The sequence below is a fragment of the Cygnus olor genome, chromosome 3 (assembly GCF_009769625.2).
Source record: "Cygnus olor isolate bCygOlo1 chromosome 3, bCygOlo1.pri.v2, whole genome shotgun sequence".
Lineage (NCBI taxonomy): Eukaryota > Metazoa > Chordata > Aves > Anseriformes > Anatidae > Cygnus > Cygnus olor.
In genome coordinates, this window is record NC_049171.1 from 26868506 (window position 1) to 26889382 (window position 20877).

General features: G+C 39.1%; 1 long non-coding RNA gene across 1 annotated transcript; it reads left to right on the top strand.

Moving 5' to 3' along the window:
• Positions 1-153: 153 nt before the first annotated feature.
• On the top strand, positions 154-14896 carry LOC121068750. Its single transcript, XR_005819072.1, has 7 exons — positions 154-1102; positions 2675-2779; positions 3695-3782; positions 4620-4665; positions 9219-9311; positions 9906-9929; positions 14666-14896. It is a non-coding gene; the product is annotated as an uncharacterized LOC121068750 (long non-coding RNA).
• Positions 14897-20877: the final 5981 nt, after the last annotated feature.

A 20877-nucleotide genomic window follows, 5' to 3' on the forward strand; every position in this document is an offset into this window, starting at 1 on the left:
GTGCCCGCCCGCTGCTGCCGCCGCCTCAGCTCTCCCGGCGCCCGGCAGGGGCTGGAGACCCTTCGCTGGGGTGTGGGGTCGGGGCAGGAGGTCCTTCGCCCGGCTTTGGGGTCGGGGCTGCAGCCCCCTCGCTTGGGTTTGGGGTCGGGGCACGGCCCCGCTGGCCGCCCGCCGCCGAGGCTGTGGTGCGACCGGCAGGGTGGGGAGCCAGGGGGGCCCTGAGGAGAAGGCTGAGGGGGACCCGCGAAGCTCCCCAGTTTCCGTCCCCTCTCTGCTTCGCCTCTGTGCACAAGATGTCCTTGGACATCATCGGCCTCCCTCAGGCTATCACAGTTTTGGGTAGTCCTCATGGGAAGCAGCTGGTGCTCCTGTGAGTGGTGCGCTGGGTATCACCCAGAATTTTGGCCAAATGTGTGAGACCTAGGGACTGGGGAATGGCTTGGGGTGGAGGGGACCTTAAAGACCACCTAATTCCACCTCGTTGCCATGGGCAGGGACACCTCCCACCAGACCAGGTTGCTCAAAGCCCCATCCAGCCTGGCCTTGAACACCTCCAGGGATGGGGCATCCACAGCTTCTCTGGGCAACCCGTGCCAGTGCCTCACTGCCCTCTGAGTGAAGAATTTCTGCCTAACACCTTGTTTATATTTTGGTAGTGGCCGTTTCTTTAATATTTGGTATATTCACCAAGCCTAGTGCCTGTAATTCAGACATGAATTGAGCTTAGTTGGAAATATAGTGGGGAAACATGCTACTAAGCATAAGATAAACTCATTTTGTAACTGACTGTATGTTGAATTCTTGTTTTCAAAACATTATATAAATAAATACAATATGCTTTAGCAGAATTATTTACCTGATAGTCTTAAGATCTGAAAATGTTCAATTTTTTCAGCTAGACTACTGATGTTCCCTGACCTAAAATCCTTTTTCTTTGTACTGCAAAGCCCATCGTGTTGACTGTAGAGGCCGCTCTCAATGCCCAGTCAGCACCTCCAGTTTTCAAGTATTTCCAAATAACACTCAGGTATTACCAGTTTAAAAGTTCCTTGCACAACTGAGGTCTCTTTATCCCTTCCCGAGGCTACATCTTCGTTCTAGAGTGAGTTGATGTTGCGTATGCTTGAGTACATACCTTTTGGGTTAGCACATTTTGCAGCTGCACTTCAGAACAGCTAAGTTGTATGCCTTGTATTTTTTTGTGAAATTTATGCTTTTGTTTTGTTCATGCAGGTCCAGGCTGCTAGTCTCAGAGTCTTGTCTGATGCCAGAGCTTTTGTGTGCCAAAAGGCCTTGAATCAGAGAACCCTCCCGTTAACTCTTAGAGAAATCTGTTGCATGCCTAATACTAAAGTAATATGTGGTACACAGCTATGCCACATTAGGTTAAGACAGCTTCCTACCTTCTACCTTGTATTCCCCTTTACAGACCTCCGAAAGGTCATGTTGCCATACCATTTCACCAAGGTCACCTATTCAGACAGTTTTCTCCATGTCCTCCTGTGATTACTGCTTTCCAAGGCAGTTTTTACATGAGCATATAACCCATAAACATTTTTTCCAGATGTATTATGTTGTACTTAGCTACAGTGAAATTATTTTGTTTGCAAGGCACATCAGATCAATCTATAACAGAAAAATAATGCCATCCTTTAATAAAGTCATCTGTTTGTTAATAGCAAGGTTTACATGACTATCACTGCCTGGATTCTCAATAAAAATGTTAAATAATCTTTCACTAAGAATCCTTGGGAGTCCCATTAGAGTCTTTAGTTGCTGATATCTCTGTCATTACAACTATGTTTTGAAATCTCTTAGTGAGCCAGTTCAATGTATCTGTTGTGTGCTGTTTTTCCAACAGAATGTATGCATTCCAGCTAATGCAATCCTGAAAAAACAACAGACAGCAACTTGATATAACTTGTTTTCTGTGAAAATGTAACGCAAGCTGTACTGTAAGCATTATATTTTTGTTAATGTGATGAGTATATTTCCACTAATCAACAAGATCAGATCAATTTAGATGTGTTTCATCATTTTTTATGGCATTTTTTGTAATTCTAAACATCCTTTTTTAAAAACTGCAGGTATTAATGCATTGTTATGTAAATATTAAATATGCCCATCAAAACCAAACATGATATATGGGTGGAAGTTAATGAGTGTTGAGGTGTCCACAGTGCTGAAAACATTTTTCATGCTAAAGGCAATCGTTTCTATGCTTAGTTACTGGGCTGTAAATAGGTTAAATAAAACAAGTTGCTGAAGGCAGTACATTCAGATGTGCAGCTGAATTACCGGCTGCAGGCAGCGTGTCATATGATGAGAAGGCAAAATTTATAAATACATTGTCTATTTCTATTTTCTATGTCTATTTCTAATTTCTGTTAACATCAAAGCCTGATAAAAATAAAAATGCTTGATCTGTGTGCTGTATGTGAAGAAGAGAAAAAGAAATAAATGGGGACAACATCAGGATTGAAACACTAAATGTTAGTTAATTCAGTTATTTGCATTGAACAGTCGTGTAGTTTGAATATTTTCTCTAGCTTACTTCATCTGGAAGTTAATTTGCCTGAAGAAAATGCTGGAAGTGTTTAAAGCTGTGTATATCCAGAGTTTCTGATAGATCACTATTAGCAGTTTGCGCTAATGGACTTGCTTCTCTTTTCAGCTCTTGTTCCAGTAAGTACGTATTCAGGGAATGAAATGTAATGGCTGTCTGAGGAAGAAGGATTTGCCACTAAACAAGAAGGAAATTAAGACATTCCTTAATAGGGTAATAATTTGAAAATATTTCCCAGTAGCATGGAAAATGTTTACTAAACAGTTGACAAACAACAGAGATATGAAGGCATAGGTAGCAAAGGAGGAAGAGGCTGAGTCAGAATTAGCAATAAAGAGCTTGAAATTAAGTATTTGTTATGGCATTAACCATATTCCCGTGGAAAAGCAGGTTCTGAATACTGCTATCAATCTTTCATAAATGACGGATCTCCAACTGAAAATGTCAATGTCCAGGTGGCAAAAGGAGGAGCACTAGAGGTAGAAATCGTATGGGAATAAAAAAACGAACTAAACATCCTTCTGATTTGTATTTACTGCTGAGATATACCGAAGACTCACAGCTGGCCTGGAAATCAGTGGAGCTGGGTTCCAAGTAACCTGGAAAACTGCTGTCTGTATACATCCATACATAGACAATATAGGTACCTTACAGCACGTATGCAAAGGTTGACTGAAATATCTTGTGAAAATGCATGTTTTAGCTTTTGTGTATTTTGTGAAGAAACATTTTGACAGCATTTCTGGGGAGAATTAAGCAAGTAGAACAAAAATGAGAGGAAGGTGATAATGATCCTGGGAAATTAAAATCCAATTAACTAGTCTTTTAACTCTGTGAAATGTCTAATAGAAGTCATTTGAAATATTGGCAGCAATCATTTCTGTGGGGAAATTAGCTTGCTATTCAACAGGATAAAGTCAGAGGGCTAAGAAGGTCCGGGGAAAGCAGACACTTCCATTGCTCTAGTCCTGAGAGCTTGTTATGAAAATAAGTACAGTTAATTAAGAGAAACCTACCCAGAGTCCTAAGCTGTAAAGATTTTTTCTTGTTAGTCACTGTCATTTGTGAGTTCACTTGTGTTATTCAGACTTTCTGTAGTGCCGTATTTTAATCCTCCTGAATTTATAGGAAAATGTTCCTGTGAAGTGTGAGACCTTCCTAGCGACAGACCAACACCATTCAAGGGCTGCAGTCACCGGAACGTAGCAACTTACGGGTAGGTGAGGCAGTTCTCACAGGTAATTAAGGGTTTTACGGAGGTGGTAGGATGCTTTTCTTCGTAGAAACTTTGTCATTCGTCAACATTTAGTTTCTTCCAATTTTTTTTTCTGAATTCTCCTTTGAGTCCCTGAAGGCTCCATAAGAAATCCTGGATTTGAGAAATGGCTTGTGTGACCTTTTCTCTCTTTTATGGCCTGATCTTGGCAGTCAGGAAGATGTACTTACCAGTGCAATAGCATTTGAAACTTGCATGGAGAAGGTTAGAAAAAAATAATTACACATGCAGATCCCTGTAGCTAGGCTTGTAATGCTCTTGCCTGGTTGCCAGAGTTTTATTACATGAGAAAATTTTCAAGGACTGGAGTAATTCACAGTTGTCACATTAGCACAAGCAGAAAAATTCAGCTTTGTCTATGAGTCGTATGTATGCAAACTTTTTTGAAATCAACATGCAGATAATCACCATCTGAATAAACCTGTGAAATATTTCACTACTGCTATCCAAAACAACCAAGTATTTGGGGAAAAAGTTGCTATGATCTACCACAGTCAGGAAGAGTGTATATATTTACCATATGTTACAAATTTGGCAACATGATATCTGATCTTGTTTCTACTGTGAAATGCCATCTGTTTTGTACTCAAGTTCTATGGCAGAGTGACTGCTGAACCCTGTAACTATGAGATTATGGATATATATTTTTTGAGATTAGTGCAGAGCTGAAGGTATTTTATATTATTAGCTTTATTTAGTTGTATAGATGTACAGTTCTTTTAGCAGAACAAAATGGTAGTAAAAATTATTAATGTGTTACCCTTTAAATATTTACAGTTAAAGGAGACCTGTGAGATACTCCTGATGCTGTGACCAGCTACGGGTAGGTTTGTGGGCGGCTGGTATCTAATCAGGTATTCCATCTGTAGTTGTGAATTAAACTTTATAATGTTTTGAGATAAAGGTGTCCTATCATCCAGTTTTATAGATGGGAATGTTTTCCAATAGGACACTTCTGGCAGAGACAAAAATACTCTATTTACAATCTTACAGAAACGAGGATTTACTTTTTCCCATGGCTAAGCCAAAGAAATTGCAGTTGTGTAATGGTTTTGGTAATGGGAACTCCAGGAAGTTGTTTGCTGAAGTCTTTCAGGACTGAGTTTAGATTGTTTTTTAGATACTTTTGTATGTATATTTACAAAAATTTAAAAAATATGTTTAAAAATACTGAACTCCACTTAGAGCCCTTTTCTTTTCATAAACACAAAGGAGAGTGTTAAATAAAAATGAAGATGCTAAAAAGGACACTCTACAGAGTGAAATGGGTACATTAGAGCACTCAGAAAACTCTCAGGCAGAATTTCTGGGAAAACCGGTGCAAGGATTATAGGCCAACTTGATATGAAATTTATATAATTTTATTTTAATTCATACTTACAGGCCTAAACTGAATATGTCTGCTGCAAATGAAATGAAACCTTGTATTCGATTAAGTGTACATACAAAGGAGTGCCAAGTGTTTTTACTTGAGACCTCCTTGCATCTTTTCAATACCTCAAGGGGGCTCAGAAGAAAGATGGAGAAATACTTTTTGGCAGAGCCTGTAGTCACAGGACAGGGGGTTAGGGCTTTGAACTGAAGGAGGGTAGATTTAGATTGGAGATAAAGACCTTTTTTTTTTATCTGGTGGCAGGAAACTGGAACGGGTTGCCTGGAGAAGCTGTAGATGCTCCATCATTGGAAGTATTTTAATATCAGGTTGAACGGTGCTTTGAGCAACCAAATCTAGTAAAATATGTCCTTGCCCATGGCAGAGGCATTGAACTAGATGATCTTTAAAGGTCCCTTGCAACCCAAACCATCCTGTGAGTTTGTGATTCTGCTGCAGACCAGATCTATCCACTACTGCAGTAACTACTAATGGAATCACAGCAAAATGTAGTCCTTGTATTTTCTGTGAATCCATGCAAAAAAAAAAGTCAGATTTTTTTTTCAGACTCACGCAACCAAACAATTTTTGTTTACCAGCAACAGATATGTTTTTCATCAATGACATCTTAGAAGAAAATACATGAATAGATCAAGTGATATCTTAGTAGGTCCTTTGAACCTCTTTATTTCTACACATTTCTTGAGACATTGCCTATCAGGTGAATCTTTTTTTCTCATCTCTACCGAAATTTGTTGTGAATACCTCATTAAGTTCAAATGAAGTAAAGGCCAGTGATGACAGCATTTCAAATTAAATAGAAAATTCCATATTAATCTAAACCTTGTTTCTAGAATAATATTACAATTTTATTAGAAAGTATGTCTGAAAAATGCAAATGTTAATTTCATCAGAATTATTGCCCATGTGCTCCAAGCTTAGGATTTTTATATATATGTATTTTTATTAAACTAAATTGTTTGGGACTAGAACTGCAGATTATAAGATCTGAAAAAAATACAAAAATGTTTAAAGTCATTCATTGTACTATAAAAATAACATAGCATAACAACTTGTTTTCTGAGATTTTATTTAGTGTTTTAACCAAGAATGACTAAGATTTGCCTATTCTCTGGGCAGGAGTGAGATATTAAAACAAAATTATGTTCAAATATATTATAATAGAAATGGCATGAAATATAAATGTACAGTCTTGAGAGTAGTTACGATTCTTTCTATGCCTACATAGTTATTTCAATTGTTTTCAACATACTGTATCTGAAACCTTAAAATGCTATAGACTTGTTTCAAATAACTGCTGAAAAGAGCAACAAATATTTTACTTGGTGAAAAAGTTGATTACTACATCCTGGATCCCAGCTGACCTCTCTTTTGTGCCCTTTACGTAACATTTTTTTTTTCTTGTACATTTGCCATCAAGTAACTGTAGATTTCCTAGGATTTTTTGTGTTTAGGTGGAACTGACTGTTCCTGGGCAACCTTTGTGATTACACAACATGTTGAGTTTGGAGGGAAATTTATGCATGTTAAAGTTGGTGTATGTGTTTCATCAAAAATGAATTTTCATAAATGAATAATTTGTGTGGGAATGCATTAACTGAGAAAAAAATGTCATTTGGTCAAAACCTTCCCTCTCTGACCAAGTAACTTAATGATGCGTGCTGGAGGGGCATGCTGTAGGCATAAAAGATTTGAGTTCAATCAAGCAGAAGAGGAATGTGAACTAGATTTCAGTTTTCCAAATTATAACACTTAGCACCAGGCGAGGAAGTGTAAAGAACTGCCAAAATGCTGCCTCATGCTTTTTGTGAGGTTGGAAGCTCACCAAATGATGACTCCTAGGGCAAATGGTGCATACTGTTCTTGTTTCGCTGACCTTGGACGCAGGCTTTTTTGTCTGCTCCTTTCCCAGCCCATTCTTGGTCGTGGATATTCAAAAGGGGATATTAAGAACTCATGCGGATGTAGTTATGAGATTTAGGTGCAGTTGCAATATGGCCCAGGGATTCCCAGGGCCTGGACGAGTGCTCAAAAATTAGACCTTTATGTGGAAGACCATCTTCCAAAGAAAGCTGTTTTTTTGAAGCCCGAATAAAAGAAGACACTTTGAAATGGCAATTAGTTTAGGTGTCTGAAACCACCAAAGTAGGCCCACAGAGGAGAAAATGTTTAGGCACACTTCTTGGACGTCTGTTATTACCTGGGTCGGTCATCTCACTGTAGTAGTTGCTGTAAATCCTGACCTGGGAGGGTTACTTTCTGTCTAACTCTCAACCATTTCGTATGTAAGATTAGGCAGACAATGAAGTCAGTTTTGTGGTAAATCTATCTGTCTGGTTTCAGGAAAATAATCACAGTAATTCATAAAGTAGAATGATGAAGAAAGTTCGTGGTCTGTAAGCAGATTTTAGTGCTTTTGGAAATATCTGTGCAATAAATCACAGTGGAGGAAAAAACAGCCTGAAACCCATGACACTGTAAGTCACTCCTGAGCATCAGATTGAGGACTGACTTCTCCTGTGTTCTCTTCCACATTCATGCATTGATTATTTATACGGTGTGGCTGGTTACAGCTAAGACTGGGTGAAAGGTCTTACCTCGGTGTTCATTTCAGATGTTCATGCGCATTGCCAGTTTACTACAAATTTCAGGAAAACTCGCAAGTATTTTCACCCAATGCTTGTGGGAGTCGGTTTTATAACTTACATTTCAATGCAAAATATACATTGATAAAATTTATGTCAACTAAAATGTCACTGAAAATGGAAGAATATTACTGCCTGGCTTTTTACTGAGAGATGCGGTAACCTGGTACAGTGCTGCGGCTTGTCTTACAGGAGTAGGGTGTCTGTGGCACCTGTCAACAAAGGGATTGACTTTCTTTGCAGCTGGCTTTGTGGAAATGAATACTGCTCACGCTTAACTTCCTAGAGACACAATGAGCCTCTGAACTTCTGCTAAATTAATAGACCATACCCTCAGTGGGAGCTGTAAGGAACTAATGTGTGAAAATCCACCACTGGCTACATGTCAAAATAATTCCGGCTGATAAAACTATCCCTCCTCTGATACCAGTTGGGTTAGAAAAATATTGTATTTAGCCAGGCATAACTACGTTTTTTTTTTTGTTTTTTTTTTTTGTTTTTTTACAGAATCACAGAACTGTAGGGGTTGGAAGGGACCTCAAGAGATCATCGGGTCCAACCCCCCTGCCAAAGCAGGTTCCCCGGAGCAGGCTGCCCAGGTAGGCGTCCAGACGGGCCTTGAATATCTCCAGAGAAGGAGACTCCACAACCTCCCTGGGCAGCCTGTTCCAGTGCTCTGTCACCCTCACCGTGAAGAAGTTGTTTCGCATGCTGGTGCGGAACTTCGTGTGCTCCATCTTGTGGCCATTGCCACTTGTCCTGTCCCCACAAACCACTGAAAAGAGGTTGGCCAAATCCCTCTGTCTCCCACACTCCAGGTATTTGTAAACATTAATAAGATCCCCTCTCAGTCTTCTCTTCTCAAGGCTGAACAGACCCAGGTCTTATTAGACTAACCTTTGTTAGTCTATAGATGAGATTTCTTTGTCTTGGAAGTGTGAGGTTTTGTATGCTAGGGTACCACCAGATCCAAATTCCAAACATACCTCTTAGCACTACGTTGCACTTCTTATCTTGGGGACACATTGCACTTAACTTTTCATATGAGCACAGGAACAGAGCACCCAGATCATATTGTGCACTACTGAGAAATTCACCTTGAAAAATAAATTCTTAGAAAATTGCAAGAACCTGTTCTTGCAGCCCCAGTTGTATTTTTGAGGCCTCAGCACTATACTAACCACCTTCCTTCTGACATGGCATCCATTACATGAGGTGTCTGTCCCATGTGGGTCCAGCGATAAAATAAGGGTTTTGTATTTTTTTCCTTCTCTATTCCACACCCAGATGCTCCTGGAGTGTACTGAAGTTTTGTTTTTATTACTGGGTTGTTTTTAGGCTGCCCTCCCCCTCGAAAGGCTGATGAAGCTCAGTAAGTGCCAGTATGGGTTTGGCTAGACTGAACAGTTGGGACAACTAATTTACTTACAGGTTTGTCTTTTATAAATTTGCTGCAGTACATTTCAGTAATAAAAGGAAAGATATATTAAACTCCTTAAACAAAATCTTTTTAAAAATCAGTAAAATGTTCTTGAGGAAAAGACTTAAATAGACAACCCTAACAATGTTATACTGAATATCTCTGCCCCCCTGAAAGAAGAATAAAAGCAGAATGTACTAGCCAAATGGCAATGATAAAGAGCCCAATATATCTCATTATATGATTTTTTAAAAGGTGACTGGGAGAGTAGGGAGTGCATTTTTATGGTAGAGTGGCAGCAGAAAATGAAAAAATGGCCCTATTCAATGTTCTCACTAGTTTAATTAAGGGAGGTATGACGAAGCATTTTATCTGTCTGGCTTTTACAGCCAATGGCAATAGTAAGTCTTTTAAAAAGAGAATAAAGGAAATACTGCACCTCCGTGTTCTGTGGGGAGAGGCTGTGGCATAAAGAGGATTGATAATACTGGAATTTCAGGTGCAGAATACTGAAAAGATTATTTTTGCTGGCTACTTTAGACTTAGGACTTTGTTATTTTACCCTGCAATCACACTAATTTTGCGCTGCTTGTTTTCATTCCTAGGTTACTGATATTTGACAACTTCAGGTAAACATCAAACTTCCTTGGTAGCTTTCTTGTGTTTGCAGAGTGCCAGCCACAATGGGGCTGTATTTTTGCTCATCACTTGGACACTACCCGCTAAACACACTCAGTAACAGTACACTAGAAATAGTTTAAAGAAGTTAGGGTAGGTTGTGGCATGTCTGTAAAGAAATAAATCAATAAGTTGCTTTTATATGATAGATTAAAATGAAGGTGTTATTCTGCAAGAAGTAGGATTAGGAAGATAGTGTCAGTAAGCTTAATTTGGATGGAAAGGTTCAAGTCAACTGGGAAAGTTTGTTTTCAGTGTCACAAGACAGAAGGAAAATATGGAATGTTAATAATAATAATAATATATATATATATATTTTACATTGACTCTTGCTCCTGGCAATCAAATCCCAATTTAGACAAACTTACCAATTTGATTAAGTTATTCTTAAACTGGTTTTGATTACTTATGATGCAGGAAGTATATTATGAAAAACTTATAAATTGCTGAAAAGTATTAAGAGCTGGAAAGTAGCAAAGAGCATTATAAACTACCAGTTTGATGCAATAACAATTTATTGAAATGGTTCATTCCTTAAAATGGCTTGTAATGGTTCTCATTTGATGTTAAATCACTGGAATTTCTGAGTTGAGATAATCTGATCTGCCTTATGCAAAGAGTAAGCACTCATATGGCCAGTTTTCAAATGGGAAAGTGAATAGAGGGAAGTCATATGTATTGCTTATCATGATTATCTTGTTCTTCCTTCTGTGTGGAGATAAAAGTCTGATCCAGCCAGCCACACTGTGTGATCTTGCCTTTAAAATATTTAATACTGTCATTTATATGGACATCCTTGCTTTGTGGACTGGTCCTTTCCCTTTTTCTTTAGATATTAGAAGTCTTGGATCACTTCAAACACTGCGATCATATATCAATCTGTCAAGATTTTGATTTTTAACTTTTTTTTTTTCCATTCCATCTGTTATTTTCACTTTGAATTTGAGTAATGGTGTTCATATGTGAAAAAACTGATAGCACAGATATGTGTGTAAAAGAAGTTTTGACGACACTGAGTACTACACATCAGAAAGGACTGGTACTGGGCACAGCCTTCATTAGTGCTGAATTGCAGCAGGGCTAAAAGATGGCTAAAGGAATCTGTTCAGGAAGCTCCACCAATGCCACAAGCCAGAAATTTGGGAGCTGAAAGCATTCATTACACACAGTAAATAAAGGAGGCACAAATACGGGTATCGTATGTCTGTGGAAGTGATTTTGGGCTTCCTATGTGAGAGGCTGGAGCAAATCCCCTTGAGTGTTACTACAAAACCTCCATTCCTTGAGGGGATTGCGTGAAATGGAAGACGTGCACAAAAAGCAGTCTGGTTTCTTTGCAGCTGATTGACTTGACTGCTTCCCATGTAGGGGACAGAGGATCTGCAAAGGAGTTTTCTGGCCTTGGCAGCATCTGCTAACGGAAGATTTAGAAAAAAGGGTGGCAAAAGGAGAACAGCTTCTCTTCTGTGGTTTCACTGTAATTGGTTGTGAAAAGGAGACAAAGCAGAGCTAGCAAAGTTGTGCTGGAGCATCCGGAAGGGCTGAAGGAGTTTTTCAGTTATGCTCACTTTGTTAAAGAAAGGGAGCAGGGAACGTGCATGTTTAAAGGAAATGGGAGAATGGAAAATTAAGAGCTAATAGAGGGTGCTGTGGGACTAGAAGAAAACAATAACAGCTCCCTGTAAGGACATGTGTTATATTTTGTTGTGATTTATGGCTAAGTGATGCATTTATTTAGTCTGGATAAATAAGGAAGAGATAAAGGATGCCCTTCACATTTTTTCACCAACTTTCTTTATATCTTAATAAAATCATTCCCCAAGACAACCCTCTCCTGACCAGTCTTCTGGTCAAAAAAAAAAAAAAAGTATTATTTTATGCAAGTTGTCTTGCAAATTCTTTAGTTCAGAGAGGAACTGATGGGGCAGTTAAGATAAATCCTGAAAATTTACAAAGACCACATCCCATTTTAAAGACAGTCAGAATAAGCCAACATGAAACAGCTTGTTTTCTTGAAGTCCCAGCACCCATCCTGAGAACTCTCAGGTCTCATCCTTTTTCCTTTTTTTGGCTTGACTTTCGTTGTCTTCATGGTATGTGACTTCTCTGTACATAGACACCTTAAATGTTTAGATATGATGATACATATGATCATCTCCCAGTGATATCTCCTTCCCCGTAAAGTTCAGCATTTGACCGCCCTCACCTGTGGACTTGTGCTCTGGGTTTTTGGTGATGTTGCCGACTGAAATTCAGCTCCCTGTCCACCTCCAGAAAAGAGACTGAACTATGTTGAGCTGAGCAGTCACACAAAAGACACATTCACCAAATTCAGTGAAACTTCATCCAATTTTAATCATAACACTGCAAAAGACAAACACGTGTTCTTTTTATTTGGTTTTGAGTAGAAATATTAAGCTTGAGTCCTACATCTCTAAAATACTATGTGATTCATCTCGTGATAATATAAGTACGAAAAATACATTGGAGATCTTTTGGTCTCTGAGATCTCTATCTCTCTGCAGTAACCACCGAGGCAGACAAGTCAAATAGCTTAAATTAGACACAACCTTTAGATAGCTAAATTAGGTGAGTGAAAGTAGTTAACAACAGTATTATGTTTCAGAAATCTTCATTTTTATTACTGCAAAATATGATCTCATGAAATATTATCCATCTGACTGCTTTGTCCAGTATAACTGAACAAAAATGCTTGTAAAAACAACCTAGACAAAGTTATGGGCTATCTACTCAATAAACTGCACATACATGGTGCAGCTAATGACCTGTGGTGAGTCTGCTAAAAGTGCCAAGGGTTGAATCACTGCAGTATGAGTACATCTGGTGGTAGGAATTGGCTGATTTTGCAGAGGTTGAAAAATAATAATATAAAAACAACATGTTGAAAAAGATTTGCTTCAATGTGGAATCTGCAGCACAGACTCAGAAATGTGCAGTCAGTCTCAATTTATACAACGTCCAATGTTTTATGCAACACGTAATCCACGGATTGGATTGTTCGAAGAATTATTAAGAGTCCAGTAGATTTCAGGAATAAGTGCACATCAATTCTTCAATTCTTAAGGTCCTTAATTTGATTTTGTTTTGTTTTGTTTTGTTTTGGGGGGGGTGGGGCATAGGTAGCCATGCCTGATGATATTCTACAAGCAGGATATGCACAACAAGCAAGTGCCTATTGACTCACACAAAAAATAGCTTGTATTTAATGGCCTCTTTGGTTAAGGATTAATAAACTCACTGCTCCAGATACGGCACTGAGTGTCTTTGCTCCCCAGCCAGGCATCGGTCACGAGGGGAAGGGCAGGCTGCCACCAGCCTGCCACCAGCCCACCAACACTCACAACTGGTCACTTGATCCTGTAATTTCTGACTGGGCTGATGAGCCTCCTTCTTTTTTATTAACTAAGGATTTTACAGGTTTCCATGCCGGTGTTTTTGCTCTTGAGCTACTTACGGTCCTGTCTCAACAGTTCTAGCTCTGCCTGGAATTTTTATTCTTCTTGCCTCTGTACAGACTCACAGCTGTTTTTCAGCAGTCTGAGCAAAGGTTGTTATTTGGTGTCTGAGCTGGCCCCTGACCCCTTGGCACACAGAATACTAAAACCCTGCTAGTGGGGGAAGCTTGCAGAAGGGCTACAGAAAGAAAAAGAGGGGGTTCGCTAAACAGAATGCATGTTATTAAGGTGATAGGGCAGAGTGAATTTGGAAAGGCTGTGAGATGCCATCTTTCAGGGCGTATGCCTGCTAAACGGCAAAGTTAGGAAGAAACTGTTGTTATAGGTCAGGTTGTCCATGGCTGCTTACCTTGTGGATTCTGTGGAAATTTCCTCTGCAGCATCTGGTACTGATCACCGTCAGAAACGCTGTTGTAAGTAGATGCTTGGGCTGCTCCTGTATTTGCAGCTCCTGCATTTTCTATGGATGTATTATGTACGCATGCAAAACATACTATGTTCCATATTGTCCCAATGTTAGTGAGTAGAAAGAAAAATCAGTTGATTGCCTTTGCTTACTGATAATTCATCAGGCAAAGCATTAGTGCTAGCATATAGCATGATAAGTTTGGTGTAGAATATTCCTGAGAGTTGCAGAAAGTGACTGGAAATGAGACATCAGTTATTACTGATCTTTTTCAACAAATAGTTCAACATTTCATTTGTCAACGTTACAGATGGAAAACAAGCCAGTTCTGCTTCATTTTTAGCAGTGTATCTGTCTGTTCACATTTTCACATCACGTTTTTTATAACCGATGTCCTTGGTGATGGTTGCTATGAAAGGATATTGTCACTTTAATCCAGTGTCCCTCTTACAGGGCTAGTGCACAGTGGCCCTCTTGCTTTAGATTTAGATTTTCTGCTTTGAAAGCTTTAGATGTCCTTAAGTACCAAGCCTCTTTGCCTAGGTTATTAGTCACCTTGACATTGGTAGGAGTTAATTGTTATCTTTCCCATTTCTTATGTTGACTTTCCCTTTAAAGCTTGTCTCTCGCATTTGAAAAGTAGACGTAAATGATTTTTCTCCTAAGTCATCATGTAGCTCAAACTTTTTTTTTTGAAAGACATGTCAAGAGGACATGTATTTGTCACTCAGAAAAAGAGTTCAATCACTAAGTGTTTCCCTTTATGTGTGAATTTGTGGTAACTAAAGCTAATGCCACCTTCAAGGTGAAGTAATTACGGTGATGCAGAAATTATGCCCACGAGAAGACTGCTCAGGGCCACCCTGCATGAGAGCGATCACCTGATGATCTTCTGTTAACTGAGAACTGCCCTGTAAGTCTAGCCTGATCCCCTTGAAATTTATAAAGGGACTCTCATGAGAGTTGCACTGTGCTGCTCTTATTAATTCTTTACTGTGCTTAAGGGCTCTGGATGGTAAAGACTCTCGATTCTGGATTTTTGTGGATGTGAACTGACGATCTCTTTTTTCCATCACTTTTGTGGCTATGTTGGTTTGGTATCTATGCATCTTTAAACTACTTAGCCCTTCTCTGTCCCAATGTCTTTTCCCCAGTAACTTTGGAAACCACTGGCCAAATTAAACCAAATAATATAGATGGGTAAACTTCTCAAAGGCGGCAACATTCAACATGTTGTCTGAAAATTGGCAACTCAGTAGAAGAAAGACAGTAGAAGACAGTAGAAGAAAGATAATGATTAGATATTAAGAACAGTTAGATAATTAGATAATAACACTTAGATAATAACACTTAGATCATTAAGAACACTTAGCTAATGATCTCACCAGGGGCGAGACAGCAGAAAGCTCTGTCACATTTGATCACCACTGCACAGTTGATCAGCCTTCAGGCAATGCTCAGCACATGTACTACTTTTTTCTGGAAGGAAGAAAAGAAAGACCTGGGAAAAAAGAATGGGGAAAGCGTGAGGTTATTGTGTGTGAAATGGAGCCCTGGGCAGAGGGTTGTAGGCACACTGGGGACAAAAAAGACAACGACCCATATGAAGCCAAGTTGTGCGTCCTTCTTATCATAGACTAAGTGATTTATTTCTAATGCCATACAGAGCTCAGGAATTACTCCAGGTCCTAGATGCTTTAAGGAGAAGGAAGGGAAGGGAAGGGAAGGGAAGGGAAGGGAAGGGAAGGGAAGGGAAGGGAAGGGAAGGGAAGGGAAGGGAAGGGAAGGGAAGGGAAGGGAAGGGAAGGGAAGGGAAGGGAAGGGAAGGGAAGGGAAGGGAAGGGAAGGGAAGGGAAGGGAAGGGAAGGGAAGGGAAGGGAAGGGAAGGGAAGGGAAGGATCCTTAACCATGTTTTTAAAACTTTCACGGATTATTAAAACAAAAAGAAATGGAAAGATGTAAATGATTCACAATTAATATTTTTTTTCTTTCAGTCTTGACGATAAAATCAGGTACGATATATCCACTGTATCACTCTAAGGTTCTTGCTGTGATCTGTGAGAAATGTTTCCTTTAGAAGCAACTGTTTCTATCTGTATGGTGAAAGAGATTAAAAGATTTGTAAGAACTTAGTTTTATAAAATTTGGTTCAAATTCAATATTCAATTTGACAACATTCTCTAAAGACATTTAAATGATTTCTTTCCTTAACATACTGTGTTGTTCAAAGGTTAGAACTTCAGTTGTTGGCATGCCGATGCAGCAAGCCTCATAATTCAACCTGCTAGTTAAAATAATGCCAACTGGGAACTGATGCTGTGCTTCTTAAGCTCCTACCACTGTAAACGAGCGCGGTAAGAAGTAACACTACTTTCCCTCCCAGGGTCAGGATGTAGGTGTTTCTATACTATTAGTCACAGAACTTATTACATATCCAACTACCATTGCTGCATTTTAAGATGTTGATGCCATAGCATCCTTCAGATGTGCTGGTGTGTGGAATGAATTCCTTCTCCGAGAGCATGGCTCCTGCAATCCACTGCAATATTAATAACAGTGAGAAGGAAGAAAGACAATTTGCTGCCTTTGTACCAGTGTTCTTAGCCAAAAATGTAGCCAGCATACATAAAGCCTATCCTTTTTTTAAAAAGCCAGTTTCAGATAGTTGAACAGATCTGAGTAACAGCTCCAGTCAGGCTTGTGCAGCAAGCACAGCTGGACTCCAGACACTGACTCATTCTCCAATTACCACTACCCAGCTTTTTTTTTTCCAGCAGGCTCTCTTCTGCCAATAAATCTTCCAGCTTCCCATAACGTACTGTCAGGCTGAGGTCATGTCAATGTAGACATAAAAACTAAATATATGTCCACACCCGTAAAGAGGAAAACAAGGCAAGAAACTTGGAACTAACTAGCACTAATAAAAGAAAAAGAAAACCAACAAAAACAAGTGGAAAGCATACAGACAATTTTAGAACTTCTTTGTACAGACCACAGTGAAATATTCTGCAACTTTCTTTAGCAGGCCATTCTCTGCAACTCTTTTGTATTTCTGTTGCATTTAGCTAAGATACTCTTAGCAAAAAGACAACAAAATTGGACTTTGTAAGTTGTTACACCCAAACTATAAGGGAAAAGGACTAAATTTTGCTGTGTGGTAAATCTAACAGAGTAAACAGTGGTCTTTGCCAGCCCCAGTTTCACTGTAATATGTAAATAAATAAACATTGACCTGAAGGACTGTTTGCAAAGTCTTGCTGCAAATTTCAGGTAGGTAATATGTTCCATGTTCTTGTGGCCACGGTGTGTGGGCTTTACTAAGTTTTAGCACAACCAGATCTCCCTTTTACTTCCAGTTTACTCCAGAAAACTTGAATTTGAGTTTAACTGAAACATCGTAAGATCAACTTTTTTCTAAAACAGATATCTTATCCCAACTTTAGCTTAGTTTCATCCATACAGTGGATGAAATTCTGTGGCCTCTCTTATGCAGGCAGTTTAAATCAGTTTCCTTTTGGCTCTAAAACCTGGTAAAATAAAAGAAAAACAATGCGAAAAAAGTATATCGTAGAGCATATTTTATTTTTTGTAATTGTGGGACCAGTCTATTTTGTAGGCTAGCAGCAAGCTTCTTACAGTCAACCCATTATCGGTAGACCACAATTAAAAATAGCAAATTGCCACTGATGAAAAATGATTTCCAGTCATAAAAGCAGTACAGAAATTGCGCTGTTGAATTTCCAGAGCTATCTCATTTGCTGAGGAGTTTTCATACAGGTATCCAGATATTCTAGCCAACTGACTTGTTAGTCCTATGCAGCATGGGAAAGATAAGATCCTGAAGTAAATGTGGTTGCAAAATGGCTAGTAGAGTCCTAACAGCAAAACCAAATTGATATTAAAATTTGGTTGGTTTTGCAGAATCTCTGCCAGGCAGTTTTTCAGTCTTTTTTGAAGTTCAAAAATGTCTTACGGAATGAGTTTCTGACATTTGCTTTGGCTGCTAACGAAAACTCATGTATATTCAGGCTATTACACTTGAACTTTGAGGAGTCTGTCATAGCAACCTTAAAAAAAAAAAGTGAATGAGTCTGACTTTAGCTTATTGTGGGTGACAGAAACCTTATAACTGAAAGCAGGTATTTTTCTACCTGACCAGGAGGAAAATGCTCAATAAAAATCACAGAAGGAAAACACTTTGAAGAAGGGTAAATGAAATGGGAAGTCATGGTAAGGGTAAATTAAGGGTTTTAAGGGTAAATTTCATTAAGGGTAAATGAAAGGGCAAGTCTTTTCCCTCTGAAGCCAATAATCTGTAGGAACAGATGTATTTGTAATCATCTAAAATGTCAGAGATGCAGAATAAGCAGGTCAGTAAATATGACATGGGTGAAAAGTAGTGTGGAAAGTACTGGGGCTGGCTGTGTAGGATACAAGAGAGGGGAAGAAGTGAGCTATGGCGGCATTAGCAGGACATTAGCAGTCTGTGGCCCCAGGTTACTGCTCTTACTCTTATGATTGAATTACTGCTACCTACAAGGGATGCCCACATATCTGGAGCTGGGGAATCTCTGCAGGTGGTAACACAATGAATGCCTATGGAGGAGACAGAACAGGGGGAGGATATAGTAGTGGGAAAGGGAAAATGAGCATCAGTAAGTGGTTCCTTGGACCCAGAAACTGTCCAAGTGGACTAGAAATGTCGTAGGTGAACGGGGAAGGCAGACGAGGAGATTGAGGAGGTGGGGATGGCAGCCTACGCAGCGTATTTCTGAGGACTGCTGGGGCTGTCCCTCCCTTTTTCAGACTACCTGCTGTGTACTGCTCTGCTACAGCTTCTGCTTTCTCAGCTCCCCGTGTGCAATTTGCAGGCTGTTGTAGACATACAAAGCAGAAATGAGAAGTTCCCAGACGTGTAAATAAATTCATGCTCTTGGCTCTGTTCCCTGAGAGCATCACCTGCTCCCTCCTGCTAGGGAGTGAGTTCAGTCGAGCTGGATGAGCAGGCGTACCACGGAGGTGCTGCCTGCTCGCTACTTGCCACCAAAGGGCTGCTGGAGGCTCTGCCACTACCATGAAACTGCATTTTCTTGCAGAAAATACTCTGTTCACCTCTCTGCAAGAGGTCCTTGAGTGATGATACTGTGAAATTTTAAACCCTAAGCATGATTTACTGTCACGGAAAAGCACATTTAAAATTGCTTGATTTTTTCCATTGTCTTTCTAATCACATCAACCAACTAGACGTTTTAATCAACAACAAATGTATTTTTTCATTTATTACTCTTCTGGTGTATTTACTTTGTTCTACTATCACTGCCACTCTATATAGTTTTGTTCTATGTAGTTTCTTGTACTAGCCTCACTTCTCTAATGTGTAAACAACTTCGAGTGATTCATCCAATATTATGAATTTGTTCCACGTGCTTGGTTCTTTCTCTCCTACTCTTACCAGAGGGAGAACTGTATGTGAAGTTGTAGCTTTGTTGCTACATGCTATTGTTTTATTTTTAAAAAAGTATTTCTATTTATTTAAAAAAATATATATATTTAAAATACATGAAGGCAAAGAAATTTTGTGCATGAAGGAATGTATGGAAAACAGCCTCCCCAAACCCCTATCTTCCTCTACCTTTTTAGAAAGATGCTTTATTCCTGAGGAACAGAAATATCAACCTTAAACTTGGAATTTAAGTGATCCTTTGGGCATAGAAGTTTGTTTGTCCTCAAGAGTAAGAGAAAGACTTTGCATTCAAATAGAGACCTTGCACAGGGAACAGGGAAAAGACAGATTTTTTTTAAAAAATTAATAAAATATCAAATAAATCTGTTGGAATATAATAAGCGCTTCAAACTAGGCACACAAACTAATCCACTTTGAGAGTTCTTTGTATGATGTGACCCCTCAGCTGTGGAATTTGTAGAAAAAAAGTCCTCTGTTGCTTTGAGACTTCCACTCTTTAGGATTGTTGAAAAAGATCTTTGAAATGGTAGGTGATTGTAGGCTGCGACAGCTGTAACACATGGGATTTTTCTGTTATTCTAAAATAGGACTTGGCTCGCTCTCTGAAATGGAAAATTCAGTATTTTTGCTGTGCAACTGACCAATTTTCTGCAGTTAAACTATGCTAATTTTGTTTTATTTCCCTGTCCTCTAGAATCTGCCTATAGATGCCTGTTGCTTGGTAGCTTTCCTTGCAAGGTGAAGGCTGCAGTGTGTGCACCCTGTGCTATGCAGTTGAGAGAGGAAGGAAACAAGAGTATTCAGGCTGCCAGAGAACAAACGGCAAGGACAAAGAGCAAAGAGAAATACTAGCAGTGATTTTACCCATGATGACTGTCATTACAACCATCGTACCTGCCTGCTGGAGCTTTGCTTTGTGCTGCTTTCAAAGTCTACTTTTGCCTAAGTTTGGACTAGAAGACCTTGGAAGAACACTGGCATGGAGTGTCAGGTTATCATGGAGATCATCGCATTCATCATAAATTGGTAAGGTGCTCAATACCTGCACAGGTACTCAACACTCAATATGTAATTAAATATCTGCCATTATTTGTGCCCATGTTTAACAGTATACATTTATTTCATTGAAAAGGCAAAACTACATGCACCAAAGCACGTGATACCATTCAGATATCCGTGTAAGCAGCGGGCTCATAAGAAATAAGTATAATAAATATATATAAAAAGAACACATTTACTTTTGAAAGTATTTGGGACACTGTGTTCTATTTTTTTTTTGGTGAATGCATTAATACCACCTAAAATATAAGAGTAAGGTATACCAAGTGGATCCATTTAGATTCACTATGGTGTTACTGGATTTGTTATAAAAATGTTAGGTCTGCAACCTAGTCTAATAACTTTGTTGTTGTGAAAGTTCTGTGTAGTCAATTATGTAACTAATATACTTGGTTTCTTACTTCCAAGTGAAAATGTAGTAATCTCTTCTACTCCATATGTCTATATTGCAGGCAATTTTACTGGTTATTTAAAAGCTGCTTATTATTATTATT